At 43.9% G+C, this 18,878-nt stretch overlaps 1 protein-coding gene and 1 non-coding gene across 2 annotated transcripts in view; one reads left to right on the top strand and one right to left on the bottom strand.

The window, feature by feature from the left end:
• Positions 1 to 18,878, bottom strand: part of LOC126101410 (uncharacterized) — a 667,375-nt gene that overhangs the window by 623,179 nt on the left and 25,318 nt on the right. The window lies entirely within an intron of this gene.
• Positions 18,452 to 18,526, top strand: Trnas-cga (transfer RNA serine (anticodon CGA)). Its single transcript has one exon. It is a non-coding gene; the product is annotated as a tRNA-Ser (tRNA).

Raw genomic sequence — 18,878 nt, 5'->3', positions numbered from 1 at the left:
TATTCCCGGGGCCTTGTTTCGACTCAGGTCTTTCAGTGCTCTGTCAAACTTCACGCAGTATCATATCTCCCATTTCATCTACATCCTCTTCCATTTCCATAATATTGTCCTCAAGTACACCGCCCTTGTATAGGACCTCAATATACTCCTTCCACCTTTCTGCTTCCCCTTCTTTACTTAGAACTGGGTTTCCATCTGAGCTCTAGATATTCATACAAGTGGTTCTCTTTTCTCCAAAGGTCTCTTTAATTTTCCTGTAGGCAGTATCTATCTTACCCCTAGTGAGATAAGCTAATATCTTTGGTGTTTTCTGTACAGGGCAGCTGCGACGCTGGCAAGCAGTACTGCTGCTATGACTTGAAGCCCCAGGGCGAGGGCTTTGGTATCGACCGACCCTACGGAGGCGGCGGTGAAGGCCCCGTCACGTTCGGGGGTCGACCCGACGGTCCTCGAGACATTCCGGAAGTGCTGGTGGGTCCTGGCGGGCCCACAGGGATCATTGGAGGCCGACCGAGGCCGGAGTACTACGACGACGACGACTATGACGGGTTCGGCAGGTCCGCCAAGAAGGACAAGAAGCTCTGAAGCACCCACCTCCTGAGAGCGACCAGCGTGTGCCGCCCCAAGTAGTCACATCCATCTCCGAGGCAGCCAGAACACCTGCCAGTTGAATGAAATCACCAATGCATCTTAGTCAATCGTACATTTCATGCTCCAAAGTTGCTGTTCGGTTAGCACAGCTTCGTGATTCACGCTTGAGAAAGTCCAGTGGTTGGACAAGCTGCCATCCACTTGGCGGTCCTTCTCTGACCCACAGTTCTAACAGTGTTGCCAGTTTTACCGAGAAACTCGCGATATTGAGAATGCGCTAGCGAGTGCATGCCGTATCGCAGTGCTGCTTTCCTCCACCCGTAAACATTGTTCACGAAGTTATTTTAATCAACTTAATACCTCCCTTGTATGTATTTCATCCGTGGTTCTAATAATCAAGACATCACCCTGGCAGTGAAGGAAATGTGTTACATATCCATCCGATAATGGGGGACTTTTTAGTGACAACAGCTTTTTAGTAACAACTGTCTGACTGTTCAGTGATTGTCATCACAGCAGGTTACGGAACAACAGTTTCCACCTCTTTTTCTTTTTATTGTTGCGTGTGTGTATGTGTGCAACTTTCAAATGTATTAGGACGAATAAGAATCAGGCTGAAAGCTCAGTCTCCATCCACAAAATTATTTTGATTCGAGACATCAATGGATCTTGATAAGATCCAAATCAGTCCATTTCAAGCCATTTCATTGTGCTTCCAGTGTGTAATCAGAAGAACTGCTCTAATGTATTTTGCACCCTCTTCATCTCGCGTACATAACGAACAAAGAACACAGAATTTCTTCTTCAAGTCACGTCAAGAGATTTCATTCAGTGTAAGGGACTCACAAGGGTCCAATAGGCGAAAGCTACCTTAAATGTAAACTGTATATTGTGTATATTAGTATTAAAGGTATCTTTCTTCTTATAAGTCAACCTGAGAAAAATGTGCATTATTTATTCTTAAATATTCTAAATAAATAAGTAAATACAAAGATAGATTTGTCTGATTTTCCACACCTACTTATTATCTGACCTTTTGCTGACGGAGAAACTCCAAAGAAGAAAAAAAGGAACTGTTAGTGCAGAGATATGTTTCAGTCACTGATATTTTGCTGCTTCAGAAAGTATTGCAACATATGTTTGAAACCAACAGTTGAAACTTAAAATTCTACGTAGTAGCGGATGGTTGTAATTCAACTGACTGTGTGCGGGCTGCAGTGCGGGCTGTATACATTGCAGGATGCCGAAACATCGTAGACGTGTTCATTAATCAGTGCACTAGTTCCACTTTCTGCCACCCGGTGAAAATATGGCATTGTAAGCAGTCATAGTGTGGTGAGGATGCAGTAAAAGGGGCCTGGCACGTAATTAGGACATGGTCACAAGTTGTAACACGTGTTCAGTATGATATCCCGACTCAGCAACATGCTGCATCCGTAACACGGGATGGACGACAGTTGCTCGCAGCATATCCATCGTAATCAGAGCGATATGTAGTCGTATGGTAGTTTTCACATCAGGAAGAGTCTGAATACGTCCCTGATTGACGCGATCTTTCAGATATCCCTACAACCAGAAGTCACATGGATCTGGCTCGGGGCATCTGAAAGACCAGACATACTGAAATTACCTAGAGATGAAGCTGTCGTTACCGAAGGTTTCTCGAAGCAGATCTTCCACCTGGCAAGTGATATATGCTGTCGCACAATATTGCCTAAAACAAGTGATGCGGACACAATTGCATTCTTGCAAATCTGGAATCACATGTGCCACAAGGAGCCCTTATAACTTACGGATGTCACTGTACACCTACCAGGTACGCGAGCTGTGCTCGAAGAAAAACGAACTGAAGGAGGTTGTGGCACACATCACACAGTCATATAAGCTGAGCGCAGTGGGTACTCCTGCACAGCGTGTGGTAGAGCAGAACCCCAATGTGACAGTTCTGTGCATTCACGCCACTGAGCAGAGTAAAATGTGCCTCTTCTGTCCAAAGAATATTTCCTAGCTGCATTTCATCCATTTCCATGCGTGCCAAATAACGAAGGGCAAAGTCATGGCTCTGTAGCCTGTCTTAAGGTTCCATTCGGTGCACATTCTTAATCTTGTATTGTAGGGGTACTAGGGTAAAACGCACCGCAAAATCTTTTGAACGGTTAACTAGGGGAGAGACAATTCCCGTGACACAGCTCGATGTCTGGCTCCAGAATTTGATGCATGCGCAGCACGGTTGGCTATAGCTACAGCAACTTAACCAACAACTGTCATGGAAATTGGAAGCCTCCCTCTCCCTGCTGCACGCTACCTAAGTCACTTGTTTCTTCAAATTTCTTGATCATATTCTTTGGCCCATTTACTATTGACATGAGACCACCTCGCAGCTGTTGCTGTCGGTGATATTGTCACAATGCAGCGCTGTTATTGCTGCCGCTCTGACAAAACGAACTTTGCTACTAGTGCACGGTCTTTCTTCTCAACAGCCACTGCGTTTCGTACGAAAAACTTCAACCTTCCTGACCTTTTACTCCAAGAGTCTCTTCACAATATAAATCATTATGTGTTGCCAAGCGAGAAGCAGCATACTGACGTAAAAAAAGGAAACACTTCACATTCTGACTGGTTACAGCGTCATATTTTCACCTGGAGGTGGAAAGTGGAATTTTATTTTTCAGCATATTCTACAAGCGCACCGACTGATGAAAATACCTACGATTTTCAGCGTCCTGCGATGTATACAGCATACACTACAGAATTCGGAACACCGTAAGTTTAATTATAATCATCCTGTATTATGAAGGCGTTTCCGCTGTTTCCGACGTTGACCAAATAAGTCCTTTCCTGAATGGAGTGATATTAACTTTCGGGTATTGAAAGTTTCTGTAGTTATCGCACGATTTAGATAAAACTCTATCTCATTACTTTTGTCATCTCAGTGTATAATGCCAAAGCAAACTAAGTTATGAAAAGAAAACGCCCTCTTCAGATCTATTTTTGTCCAGACATCTGTATGAGACACCTTATTACTGGACCATACGAACTGGATATCCGACGATCAGGGCAGAAGAGAACAGAAAGATATGTGTATAATTTCAGTCATACGAATGACAACACTTGATAGTACCTCTTTATCCTCCTGTGCGGAGATGGAATATAATACGAAGGTTGGAACTTTAATAATGGCAATTATTTATTTACAGCTCGTACAAAATAGATATGTGTTTCAAAGTTTTACTGATCTTCAAAGTAATCACCAGCATTGTGTATAACCCGTTGCCAGCGATGTGGAAGTCGTAGGATACTCTTAGCACTGCCAGTTGTGTTGACAGTTCGAGTGGCGCGCTCTACTGCCCGACAAACTTGTAGCAGTTCTGAAGCGAATGCCGTGAAGTGTTTCCTTCAGTTTAGAAATCGTGTTGAACTTACGAGGGCTTAAGTCAAGGGAGTGCAGTAGGTGGTATAGCCCTTAGCAGCCCCATCACTCAAACAAATCAGTAACAGGTTGTGTAAGTAGGCTGTTTATGTTTTCTTTATGTAAGTAGGCTGTTTATGTTTTCTTATTGGCAACGTTACGTAGCGCTCTATATGAAAATCACTGGCTGTGCTGTGTGCAGTCTGTGGCTAGTTTGCATTGTTGTCTGCCATTGTAGTGTTGGGCAGCGGCAGCTGGATGTGAACAGCGCGTAGCGTTGCGCAGTTAGAGGTGAGCCGCCAGCAGTGGTGGATGTGTGGAAGGAAATGGCGGAGTTTTGAAATTACATACATTATGACTTTTGATGATATTAAGGTAAATACATTGTTTGTTCTCTATTAAAATCTTTCATTTGCTAACTATCCCTATCAGTAGTTAGTGCCTTCCGTAGTTTGAATCTTTTATTTATCTGGCAGTAGTGCAGTTTAAGCACAGTCGTGTATAAATTGTTCTAAGGGGACGTTTCAGTTGCCCTATACGTGCTTGAGCATTGTCCCGAAAAATGGTGGTCAGGTCCTGCAGAAAGTGTCATCACTTTTGTCTCTATGCTGTTCATTTTTGGAACACAATCTACGACCAGCTTCGAGACAGAAGTGATGACAGTTTCTCCAGGAGCTGACCATCATTTTGCAGGACAATGCTCAAGCACGTACAGTGCAAGCTGTTACTGATTCGTTTGACTAAGGGGTCTGCTAAGTGCTATACCACCTACTGCATTCCCCTGACTTGAGCCCTCGTGAGTTCAACTCGATTTCTAAACTGAGCCGGCCGCTGTGGCCGAGCGGTTCTAGGCGCTTTTGTCCCGAACCGCGCTGCTGCTACGGTCGCAGGTTCGAATCCTGCCTCTGCTCGATGAAACTTTGATCACACATAGAAAGAACTGCTGCAGTATAGCACAAAATGTAACTGAAAGAAACGCGCAATCAGGCGAACAGAAACGACACAATAACTATAGAAAAATGAATGTGAAATCGTATGGGACTTAATTGCTAAGGTCATCAATCCGTAAACTTACACACTACTTAACGTAAATTATCCTAAGGACAAACACACACACACCCATGCCCGAGAGAGGACTCGAACCTCCGCCGGGACCAGCCGCACAGTCCATGACTGCAGCGCCTAGACCGCTCGGCTAATCCCGCGTGGCATAACTATAGAACTTACCGCGACTCCTGGCCCTTAATATGGTGAGTGATCACCATGGTCGGCAATGTATGCTCAGCAACGTGCTCCCATGCTATCCAGAAGATTGGCCAGGAGTTAGTTTGGTAGGACGGACCATTCCTCCACCAGCGCGGTTGAAAATTGTGGATGGTCGTAGATGCATGTACACGAGGTGTAATACGTGTCTTCAACGCACCCCATACGTGCTCGGTGAACTCTGCAGAATGGGCAGCCCATTCCATTCGCAGAATATCATCTCCTTCGATGAGCTCCTCCACGTGTGTTTACGTTTCGCTCACCATAGTAATTCAAAACCCACCACTGTCTATTCAGACACGCACTCAGTTTGGTAAGGGTGTACAACCGAATTTGCAGAGAGCTGCTTACGAACAGTGTAAACACTGACATTTTTGTCAAGCGGCAATGAGAGCTGAAGCTACGTTGTCAGCCGTCGCCACGCCGCTGTATGACAGTTTGCTTATTTTTCTGAAGTGAATGTTTTCCTGCATGTTTATGTTGGCTCTGTTCTCAATCTGCCGTAATGGCTTCAAGCAATGGACGGACTACAGGCTGTATCTGCTTGTCCAAACATCCTTGGCATCGTATAAGAAATCACACTGGATACCCCAAGTATGCCGTAACGGCTAAAAAGACTTCTGCTGAAGAAGTAAGCTTCAGTTACGCGTACACTGACTACATTTGTGTTCGCCGGTATCAATGATAATGGCCTGGACGCTCAGAAATCTTGCGGGGCTTCTCCGTACCTACGCTTGCTAATAGCTACATTTTTTCACCAGGTGCGACATAGTCGCGTATACGGACAGTGATCCAACACTGTCAAATGCTTTTTATTCCAGTCTTTGATCACAATATTAATTCTTTTGACGATGACCGGTTTCAGTCCGTGATGATCATCCTCAGATCTACAATGTACAAATGTATACACCTAGCGAGCAGTGTCTCTTTCAACACAATACAGCAACACGCATCACAATGTACTATCATACAACCAGGGAAATGTACAGATAAAATACAGTAAAACGTACCTCTTCTGCACCATGTCCTAAAGTGGTAAGGCCATAATGGCATCGTCAAAACATATAAATATAGTCAGCCCAGCATCGTCACATAGATCTAAAATAAGATGTAGAATAGGCCACATCGTCCGTACAGTCATTATTGCTATTGGCTACTGAAGTACAGTAGCTTCCAGAAATCTGTTTGCCTGCATCCTAAAAAAATGGATCAAATGGCTCTGAGCACTGTGGGACTTAACATCTTAGGTCATCAGTCCCCTAGAACTTAGAACTACTTAAACCTAACTGACCTAAGGACACCACACACATCCATGCCCGAGGCAGGATTCGAACCTACGACCGTAGCAGTTCCGCGGTTCCAGACTGCAGCGCCTAGAACCGCACGGCCACCGCGGCCGGCTCCTGCATCCTACCTAGATATCGCTACTGTAGGCTTAGATGTAGTCATCATTCACGCAAAACACATAATCTGATAAAAACACATTAGGTAAAATACATGTGGCAGACTTTTAAATATTGATAACTATCATAGAAACCAACTGTGATACAGCAAAAGACGAATACAGTTACCCATATAAAATTATTAACGGGAAATATAGGAAGATAATAGGTCCGACCCTTTTATGGTGAATTTACGGTCAAAAATTAATATACGTAATACATTGCCTGTAGCAATCTATAAACTCGCTATAAAAGATAAATGTCTATATGACAGTTGAAAAAAGACAGATCAATGATAAGTACCCTCTGTTGGGTCGGCCGCCAAGTTATTATGTAGGCACGCACCGATCGTAAGAACTTAGCCCCTAGAGGGCTTTACATACATCGTGATATGTCTCTCACAGAAAACGTTTAAACATATTAACAGTCAACAAATAAAAAGTTTTTGCGTAAATGATGACTACATCTAAACCCGCAGTAGCGACATCTAGGTAGGATGTAGGCAAACAGATTTCTGGTAGCTACTGTACTTCAGTAGCCAGTAGCAATAATGACTGTGTGGATGATGTGGCCTATTCTACGCCTTATTTTAAATATATGTGACGATGCTCGGCTGACTATATTTATATGTTTTGACGAGGCCATTATGGCCTTACCACTGTAGGACATGGTGTAGAAAAGGTACGTTTTACTGTATTTTATCTGCACATTTCCCCGGTTGTATGATAGTATATTGTGATACGTGTTGCTGTATTGTGTTGAAAGACACGCTGCTCACTAGGTGTTTATATTTGTATATTGTAGATCTGAGGATGGTCATCACGGACCGAAACCGGTAATCGTCAAAAGAACTGATATTGTGATCAAAGACTGGAATAAAAAACATGTGAGCTACATTTTTCTTTCGTTAGAAGCTTAGTTGTACGTATTCTTTCTGCTCTAACGATGTTTCACAGAACAAATGTAAAACATCAAGAATGATCTCCTCATATACATAATTGTTGTTGTTGTTGTGGTCTTCAGTCCTGTGACTGGTTTGATGCAGCTCTCCATGCTACTCTATCCTGTGCAAGCTTCTTCATCTCCCAGTAACTACTGCAACCTACATCCTTCCGAATCTGCTGCTTAGTGTATACATCTCTTGGTCTTCCTCTGCGATTTTTACCCTCCAAGCTGCCCTCCGATACTAAATTGGTGATCCATTGATGGCTCAGAACATGTCGTAGCAACCGATCTCTTATTATAGTCAAGTTGTGCCACAAACTCTTCCCCAATTCTGTTCAATACCTCCTCATTAGTTATGTGATCTACCCATCTAATCTTCAGCATTATTCTGTAGCCCGACATTTCGAAAGCTTCTATTCTCTTCTTGTCCAAACTAATAATCGTCCGCGTTTCATTTCCATACATGGCTACATTCCATACAAATACTTTCAGAAACGACTTCCTGACACTTAAATCTATACTCGATGTTAACAAATTTCTCTTGTTCAGAAACGCTTTCCTTGCCATTGCCAGTCTACATTTTATATCCTCTCTACCTCGACCATCATCAGTTATTTTGCTTCCCAAATAGCAAAGTTCCTTTACTACTTTAAGTGTCTCATTTCCTAATCTAATTCCCTCAGCATCACCCGACTTAATTCGACTACATTCCATTATCCTCATTTTGCTTTTGTTGGTGTTCATCTTATACCCTTTCAAGACACTATCCATTCCACTCAACTGCTCTTCCACGTCCTTTGCTGTCTCTGACAGAATTACAATGTCATCGGCGAACCTCAAAGTTTTTATTTCTTCTCATGGATTTTAATACCTACTCCGAATTTTTCTTTTGTTTCCTTCACTGCTTGCTCAATATACATAATAGAAAGTAATTAACTCAAAGTAGTTCATAAATGCCAAAGTCTGAAGCTATTCTTCTGTGCATAGCTAAATAAACGCCGACACTCCTTACACTGGGGAATTACTGCAATTTCGTCGTACAACAAACAAAATTGTTCAACGTGACATCTTCCTCCATCCTTATCTAGTTGCATTGCGTACCACCTGCCCCCAGAAATATCCTCTGTACTGCGTACTGTGTAACAGGCGGCCACAGTACATAGAGAGCAGTCGCAGCAGTCCAATGCAGGACAAATGGTTCAAATGGTTCTGAGCACTATGGGACTTAACATCAGAGGTCATCAGTGCCATAGAACTTAGAACTACTTAACCCTAACTAACCTAAGGACATCACACACATCCATGCCCGAGGCAGGATTCGAACCTGCGACCGTAACGGTCGCGCTGTTCCAGACTGAAGCGCTTAGAACCGCTTGACCACACCGGCCAGCCAATGCAGGACAGATCTTAGGTACACCCTTAGGTAAAGCTCCACGATGGGTTAATGTGTGAAAACATGATGACCAGACAGTCCGTCCACCTATTCAACGCCCAGCATTCTGTGCGTTAAGATCTGTGCAGGCGTAGTCACTCAAACATGCAGGAGAACCTTCATGAATGAAGTAGAAATGGCAACAGTATGCTAGTAGCACGTTACCACAAGTAATCAAGATACATAGTAAACAGGAAATTTATTTACGTATGTCCAGTAATCGAGTTTAGAAGGATATGCTGTCCCAACAAACATCCACTAACAGATAGACAGTGAGCAGGTGAAAATAGGAAGACCCGTCTGTAGTATAACAGACTTACAGACGCTCGTTATGGAAACCCTAACGGATGCTTCGCATTTTATTGTAGAAAACGGGGTGTGTTATTCACTTATGTATAGTGCAATCACATTGTTTTGTATACACTGATTACAAAACTGATTCTAGATCGCGGTTCCACGTGCAAAGCAGTACGCTATTGTCAGTTGCGAATCGGCAACACGAATTATATCCTAGCAAAGTTCCGTCGACAGTAATCTGAAGTGCTAATGATGAAGCTGCTATTCAAAATGTAATTTGGAGATTAACAAAATACTACTTTTTTAAAAACAGCCGACCCCTTTTCAAGTAAGTAAATAACTAGTCACAACTACGAATTCATCACCTAGCACATGTGCTGCACGTATTTGCTTATTACTGCTTACTATATCGTTTACACATTAATCACACTATGAAAAGGTTTAACTTATAAATAGGTTATTAAAATGTGAAGCCTAGTGTAAATCTGTAATTGGCAACCTCGTGGAGAGAATCATTTTAGTGGGGAAAATAGAGACCGGCCATGCATGTATTATCTGCCCAACTTTCATTGTTCAGTATGGCAGGCCTAACCAGGTGAAGAAAGAGCCATCTGGGAGATTTGGTTTTGAGTTTAATGACCTATAACATTTGCTGGAGCCTCCAGGCTAAGGTATACAAATAAAGTTTTTATTTTTGACACAATCACTTTTTATAACACAATCATAATCGGTCTCGGCCCACAATGGTTATCTTCAAATGCTATGGCCGGGCATACGGTGAACAAACGTTCATGCCTTGACAATTCAAGAATATTTGTTTACCATATGACGCCCATGGTATCTGAATACGGGCATTGATGGCTGAAACCAGTTATGATTGTGTCATTAAATGCGATCCTCTCAAAAATAAAAAATAAAACTTTATAACAAGCCAGAATGTCGTTGCCCTCAACCCCTCCACTCCCCCCCCCCCCCCCCACACACAGAAAAGGATAGACGGTGGAGAGAAAGATACAGCGTAACTAGGAGCAGATATTCGACACCTAACTCAACGTAGGAAACACGAATTAGGGTGGAATGCAAATATCAACAAAGAGCACGTCCACACACCAGGAGGAAAAACGCAGCTGAAATTCGACGAAGGGAGTCCAGTTCTATTCGTCTACTCGTATTATCGCTGCCACACACCACCAACGTCGGATGAGGCGAGAGCAGAACACAACTGGAGACTGTCGCTAAGAGGTGGGAAACTACTTTGGCTCTCGTGCTCTTTAGAGATCATGTCATCCTAAGTGGCCTAATAAATAAAAGACTTTACGTAACATTAAGATGATATTAAGGCCGATCTCTGGTGATCTGCAGAGAAGGTCAGCCCCCAATAATATCATGCAAATTTAAGGCAAACATAACGTCGCACAACGGAAAAGTGTTATTGAAGGAAACTAAAAGAGATGGCTCAATCAAGGGTGAAAATGCGAGTACCAGATGACACATGTTAGTATTAATGAAGGGTCATCCATCTACAACAGAAAAAACGATCAAGGTAACAATTTGGTTTGTTACCATAAAGCATCAGTATATGAATTACCGACTAAGATACATGTGAAAATTTAATAAATACACAAGGGATTGTAATTGTGAAATCTAAATTTGGCACAGATGGATGAACATCATAAAAGCATAATCGTGAAACTAATTTACAGATCTCACTAGGGGTAAGATAGATACTGCCTACAGGAAAATTAAAAAGACCTTTGGAGAAAAGAGAACCACTTGTATGAATATCAAGAGCTCGGAAACCCAGTTCTAAGTAAAGAAGAGGAAGGAGAAAGGTGGAAGGAGTATATACAGGGTCTATACAAGGGCGATATACTTGAGGACAATATTATGGACATGGAAGAGGACATACATGAACATGAGATGGGAGATATGATACTGCGTGAAGAGTTTGACAGAGCATTGAAAGACCTAAGTCGAAACAAGGCCCCGGGAGTAGACAATATTCCATTAGAACTACTGACAGCTTTGGGAGATCCAGCCCTGACAAAACTCTACCATCTGGTGAGCAAGATGTATGAGACAGGCGAAATATCCTCAGACTTCAAGAAGAATATAATTCCAATCCCAAAGAGAGCAGGTATTGACAGATGTGAAAATTACCGAACTATGAGTTTAATACGTCATGGCTGCTAAATACTAACGCGAATTCTTTACAGAAGAATGGAAAAACTGGTAGAAGCCGACCTCGGAGAAGATCAGTTTCGATTCCGTAGAAAAGCTGGAACACGTGAGGCAATACTGACCCTACGACTTATCTTAGAACATAGATTAAGGAAACGCAAACCGACGTTTCTAGCATTTGTAGACTTAGACAATGCTTTTGACAATATTGAATGGAATACTCTTTTTCAAATTCTGAAGGTGGCAGGGGTAGAATATAGGGAGCGAAAGGCTATTTACAATTTGTACAGAAACCAGATGGCAGTTATAAGAGTCGAGGGACATGAAAGGGAAGCAGTGGTTGGGAAGGGAGTGAGACAGGGTTGTAGCCTATCCCTGATGTTATTCAATCTGTATACTGAACAAGCAGTAAAGGAAACAAAAGAATAATTCGGAGTAGGTATTAAAATCCATGGAGAAGAAATAAAAAAAATTTAGTTTCGCCAATGACATTGTAATTCTGTCAGAGACAGCAAAGGACTCGGAAAAGCAGTTGAACGGAATGGACAGTGTCTTGAAAGGAGGATATAAGATGAACATCAACAGAAGCAAAACGAGGATAATGGAATGTAGTCGAATTAAGTCGGGTGAAGCTGAGGGAATTAGTTTAGGAAATGAGACACATAAAGTAGTAAAGGAGGTTTGCTATTTGGGGAGAAAAATAACTGATGATGGTCGAAGTAGAGAGGATATAAAATGTAGACTGGCAATGGCAAGGAAAGCGTTTCTGAAGAAGAGAAATTTGTTAACATCGAGTATAGATTTAAGTGTCAGGAAGTCGTTTCTGAAAGTATTTGTATGGAATGTAGCCATGTATGGAAATGAAATGTGGACGATTATTTGTTTGGACAAGAAGAGAATAGAAGCTTTCGAAATGTCGGGCTACAGAATAATGCTGAAGATTAGATGGGTAGATCACATAACTAATGAGGAGGTATTGAACAGAATTGGGGAGAAGAGGAGTTTGTGGCACAACTTGACCAGAAGAAGGGATCGGTTGGTAGGACATGTTCTGAGGCATCAATGGATCACCAATTTAGTATCGGAGGGCAGCTTGGAGGGTAAAAATCGCAGAGGAAGACCAAGAGATGTATACACTAAGCAGCAGATTCAGAAGGATGTAGGTTGCAGTAGTTACTGGGAGATGAAGAAGCTTGAACAGGACAGAGTAGCATGGAGAGCTGCATCAAACCAGTCTCTGGACTGAAGACCACAACAACAGCAACAACTATTTACGGATATGGCCAGTGACTTCAAGTTAGTGGTTTAAAGAGAGAACAGGGGAAAATAAGTACGAACACCAGTAGAATCGCCAAAGTGTATGCTGGGAGCAACTAGCCGGCTGCGAACGTGAAAGCTATGCAGTTAGCCCCTGATGAAAATTTACTATACTCGTGTCCCCTTCAGTTCGGCGACAATAGCCGGCTCATTCGTAGCACTCTTACACAGCGTGAATGTGCAAGAAGGGCTGGAAAAAAGGGCTGGAAATTCTGATCCTAGCTCGCCCTCTGTATTGAGTACAAAAGTGGAAACATCCTTCAGTACGGCTGCAAGTCTCCTCTCATAAGTCGTATGACACCAAGTCTTTACTCTTCGATCGTCTGTCCGCATTTGTTTACTCATCGATCTCTGGCTTACCTTTCTGAAATTAGACTGTTTCTACCAGCCTAGGAGTCTCGCCGGCCAGATGCAGCAGGCCTTGCGAGTTCCGTCCAATAATAATTCTGTAAACAAGATAATGAAACTACTACTGTAGCGGATTTTGTCATGCTGAATCAATTATGATCCGGCACGTGGAAGAAGGTAGCAAATCTCTCCCACTGCTCGACAGGTTTTTAAACCAGGCCTATCCAATGACATGTAGGTACACATGGGAAAGCACGCATTACAGAAATAATTATTGTGGACTAATCAAAGAGCCCACTGGAAGGTTTTAAATTAACCCTTTTTTTCTGTCAGACTGCAGGATAACAACAGATCTTACACTTCTGCCATTCTGGCGTCTGCACCTAGCCACACACATTATCTTCCCAAAAGATTTATTTGGACGTCGTACAATGGGGTTTTATGACAGACAGGCTGGACCTTGGACTACGCGGTGTGCAGAGATGGGTCGAAGCGAATTCTGCGCTGTCTACCTACACCGAAGGGCAGCTTTCAGCTCTGAACACGTTTATAGCTCCCCATGGTCATTTTAAGTAAACTTCCATGTCGCCCAAGCCAGCTAGTAACCTTTCACTGCTACTGTCCCCCAACTGTAATAAAAGGAGGGAGAGAGATGAAGTAATTAGCTGAACAGTCACTGGTATTGTTGAATATTGTCTGCAGTCACGGTGCAGCATAAAAGGGTCGATTACATTGACCATGGGGATGTGCATATAACATTATGAAATATACTGAAGCGCCAAATAAACTGGTATAGGCATGCGCATTCAAAAACAAAGGTATGTAAACAGGGAGAATACAGCGGGGCGCTCGGCAACGCCTATATAAGACAACAAGTGTCTAGCGCAGTTGTTAGATCGGCTACTGCTGCCACAATCTCAGGTTTTCAAGATTTAAGTGAGTTTGAACGTGGTGTTATAGTCTGCGCACGAGCGGTGGGACACAGCATCTCCGACGTACCGATGAAGTGGGGGATTTCCCCGTACGACCATTTCACGAGTCTACCGTGAATATCAGGTAAAACTTAAATCCCCGACATCGCTGAGGTCGGAAAAAGATCCTGCAACAACGGGACCAACGACGACTGAAGATAATCGTTCAAGATGACAGAAGTGCCACCCTCCGCAAATTGCAGCGGATTTCAGTGCCGAGCCATCAACGATTGTTAGCGTGCGAACCACTCAACGAAACATCATCGATAAGAGGTTTCGGAGCCGATGGCCCACTCGTAAACCCTTGATGACTGAACGACACAAAGCTTTACTCCTCGCCTGGTTGCGTCAACATCGACATTGGACTGTTAATGACTGGAAACATGCTGCCTGGTCGGACGAGTCTCGTTTCAAAGTGTATCGAGCGGATGGACATATATGGGTATGGAGACAACCTCATGAATTAATCCTGCATGTCAGCAGAGGACTGTTCAAGCTGGTGGAGGCTCCTTAATAATGCGGGGCATGTGCAGTTGGAGTGATATGGGACCCCTGACACGTCTAGATACGACTCTGAGAGGTGACACGTACGTAAGCATCCTGTCTGATCACCTGCATCCATTCGTGTCCACTGTGTATTCCGACGGACTTGGGCAATTCCAGCAGGACAATGCGTCACCCCACTCGTCCAGAACTGCTGCAGAGTATCTCCAGGAACACTCTTCTGAGTTTAAACACTTCCGCTGGGCGCCATACTATCCAGACATGAGCATTATTGAGCATACCTGGGATGCCTTGCAATGTGCTGTTCGGAAGAGATCTCCACTCCCTAGTATTCTTCCCTGCAGGATTCATGGTGTCATTTCCCTCCAGCACTACTTCAGACATTAGTCGAGTCCATGCCACGTCGTGCTGTGGCACTTCTGCCTGCTCGCTGGAAGCCCTACACGTTATTACGTCTTTGGCTCTTCAGTGTATGTTGCATAACAGTTTCAGAAGGTGATGCCGCATGTACCTCCCACACACCTGGAGTGGCGCTAGTAGCCATGGCATGCATCCAACATAGAGAGTCCAGATATAATCAAAAAATCTCAAACTCTGACCGAACAGGAGTCGGAAAGCTCAATGGTGCTGACGGACCGCCGTGTCATACTCAGCCAATAGGCGTCACTGAATGCAGTTATGGTGGGGCATGTAATCAGCACACTGCTGTCCCAGCCATTGTCAGCTTTCTGTGACCAGAGCAGCTACTTCTCAATCAAGTAACTCCTCAATTGGTTGGTTCAAATGGCTCTGAGCACTATGGGACTCAACTGCCGAGGTCATTAGTCCCCTAGAACTTAGAACTAGTTAAACCTAACTAACCTAAGGACATCACAAACATCCATGCCCGAGGCAGGATTCGAACCTGCGACCGTAGCGGTCTTGCGGTTCCAGACTGCAGCGCCTTTAACCGCACGGCCACTTCGGCCGGCCCTCAATTGGTCTCTCAAGGGCTGAGTGCACCCCGCTTGCCAACATTGTTCGGCACAAATATGATAAATTACAATAAAATCCACTTGCAGAATCACATGACAGGGGAAATTACGAATCCAATGGTCACAAACATGCATGCATAGCAAGTGATTTAAAGATTAAAAAGCGTATTTGCCTGTTAAATCAATTCCAGATTCTAGACCCACCTAAATATCGCGAAAGTGTGGGTACATCAGATGATAAAATCAGAATAAGTTTGTAATACCTGTAAAGCATGTTATTAAAATGGCGTCGACCTTTAAAAGGAAAGAAAAGCTGTTTGGTTCAAATTTGCTTCATGGCCACGTTCTCACAATAGAATACACTTTTTCCCTTGGGGCCCACCCTCGAATTGGCACCGCAATGGAATAGTTAACCTAAGAGCTTGGAAGACACCGCCGCCCCCACCTCAAAAAAGCAGTGGGTGATATCAGGACAGCCGGCCGGAGTGGCCGAGCGGTTCTGGGCGTTACAGTCTGGAACCGCGCGACCGCTACGGTCGCAGGTTCGAATCCTGCCATGGGCATGGATGTGTGTGATGTCTAGGTTAGTTAGGTTTAAGTAGTTCTAAGTTCTAGGGGACTGATGACCTCAGAAGTTAAGTCCCATAGTCTTCAGAGCCATTATTTGATATCAGGACAGCCTCCCCCTTTAAAGATGGCTGTGCAGACTATGTTTTAGAGGCAGAGGTACTCTGCCTAGATTAGTGGATCTCAGCCATTCGAGTCTATTTCAGTCATGAAACTAAAGTATTTTCAAAATATCGTTATTACTACCACAGATTTATAAGACGCTAATTCTGATTATTAATTTTCTCGATTAGCAGCATTAATGCAGTGGAGATTACAGGTTCCTCATATAGTTCACTCACTATAAACATATGTTGTGCTTTTCTCCGTACAACGCTGATGACAAAAGTGAGACATATGTGTAACAAATGTTAAATATCTCAAAATAATGTCTTCTCCAAGTTGTAGATAGTACCCGCAGTAGTCCAGAAATTGTACACAGTATTATTATTATTACTATTACTATTACCGGCTGTGGTCTGACACAAAGCATTACCAGCCTAAAGTCTTCCAATTTGTGCCAATTCAGAAGTAAGGATTTGTGAACAGTAAGCATAGTGCTCACATTTTAAGTCCGTTTATTTTAAATGGGGTTGCAGTCAGCACGTCAAGGAAGTGGCGCAGTGGAGAGGACTAAAGCAGATGAAGTATGTTTTGTAACAAATGTCTCCCCTCACTGTGAATAGTTAGCATTTTATCCATTTTAAGAATAGAAATGTCCTAAGAAAAGCCTTTCATTCTGCAGATTAGTTAGGTGCTAATTTTGATGATAATGGGGGAAGGGGGGGGGGGGGGCGGAAGAGACACGGGGATGCTGGCTAAAGTCTGATTGCACTCAGGGGTAATGGCCTAAGAAAGATTTGGAACGGCTGACCTAGTTGAATAAAATTAGCAGAGTCACACTCTCCTGCCAACTCCAAAGCCGTCCTCACATGCAATGAGGGAGTTGACACTGACATGGACAGGAAGTCCAACCTCACGAAACCCAGCTATAGTGTCACATGGGACTTGCTAATTAACATGATGGTTTTTCGTGATTAGTCTGTGACCACATATTGCGCTTAAGAAAACGCTAAATGCAAGTGATACGAACACATTTTACGGCTTTGTGCACTCCGTACAGTAGAGGAACAGTTTAGGAGTGAAAGGTGTTTGTTTCAGCAAGATAACGCACCCTGCTATAAAGCAGCACCTCTGAAGCAATGGTTTGTGGACAGTAACATTGCTGAAATGGATTGACCTGCCCAGAGTCCCGGCTTGGACTCAATAGAACACCTCTGGAATGAAACTTCCAGCTTGCCCGCGAAAGGCAAAGGTCCCGAGTTCGAGTCTCGGTCCGGCACACAGTTTTAATCTGCCAGGAAGTTTCATATCAGCGCACACTCCGCTGTAGAGTGAAAATTTCTTTCTAGAAACATCCCCCAGGCTATGGCTAAGCCATGTCTCCGCAATATCCTTTCTTTCAGGAGTGCTAGTTCTGAATGGTTCGCAGGAGAGCTTCTGTAAAGTTTGGAAGGTAGGAGACGAGGTACTGGCGGAATTAAAGCTGTGAGGACGGGGCGTGAATCGTGCTTGGGTAGCTCAGTCGGTAGAGCGCTTGCCCGCGAAAGGCAAAGGTCCAGAGTTCGAGTCTCGGTCCGGCACACAGTTTTAATCTGCCAGGAAGTTTCATATCAGCGCACACTCCGCTGTAGAGTGAAAATTTCATTCTAGAAACATCCCCCAGGCTATGGCTAAGCCATGTCTCCGCAATATCCTTTCTTTCAGGAGTGCTAGTTCTGCATGGTTCGCAGGAGAACTTCTGTAAACTTTGGAAGGTAGGAGACGAGGTACTGGCGGAATTAGAGCTGTGAGGACGGGGCGTGAATCGTGCTTGGGTAGCTCTGTCGGTAGAGCGTTTGCCCGCGAAAGGCAAAGGTCCCGAGTTCGAGTCTCGGTCCGGCACACAGTTTTAATCTACCAGGAAGTTTCATATCAGCGCACACTCCGCTGTAGAGTGAAAATTTCATTCTAAAAACATCCCCCAGGCTATGGCTAAGCCATGTCTCCGCAATACCCTTTCTTTCAGGAGTGCTAGTTCTGAATGGTTCGCAGGAGAGCTTCTGTAAAGTTTGGAAGGTAGGAGACGAGGTACTGGCGGAATTAGAGCTGTGAGGACGGGGCGTGAATCGTGCTTGGGTAGCTCAGTCGGTAGAGCGTTTGCCCGCGAAAGGCAAAGGTCCCGAGTTCGAGTCTCGGTCCGGCACACAGTTTTAATCTGCCAGGAAGTTTCATATCAGCGCACACTCCGCTGTAGAGTGAAAATTTCATTCTAGAAACATCCCCCAGGCTATGGCTAAGCCATGTCTCCGCAATATCCTTTCTTTCAGGAGTGCTAGTTCTGAATGGTTCGCAGGAGAGCTTCTGTAAAGTTTGGAAGGTAGGAGACGAGGTACTGGCGGAATTAGAGCTGTGAGGACGGGGCGTGAATCGTGCTTGGGTAGCTCAGTCGGTAGAGCGTTTGCCCGCGAATGGCAATGGTCCCGAGTTCGAATCTCGGTCCGGCACACAGTTTTAATCTGCCAGGAAGTTTCATATCAGCGCACACTCCGCTGTAGA

This window comes from Schistocerca cancellata, chromosome 9 (assembly GCF_023864275.1).
Source record: "Schistocerca cancellata isolate TAMUIC-IGC-003103 chromosome 9, iqSchCanc2.1, whole genome shotgun sequence".
NCBI lineage: Eukaryota > Metazoa > Arthropoda > Insecta > Orthoptera > Acrididae > Schistocerca > Schistocerca cancellata.
The sequence above is the reverse complement of the archived record's forward strand: the minus strand, read 5'-3'. Positions and strand labels throughout refer to the sequence as shown.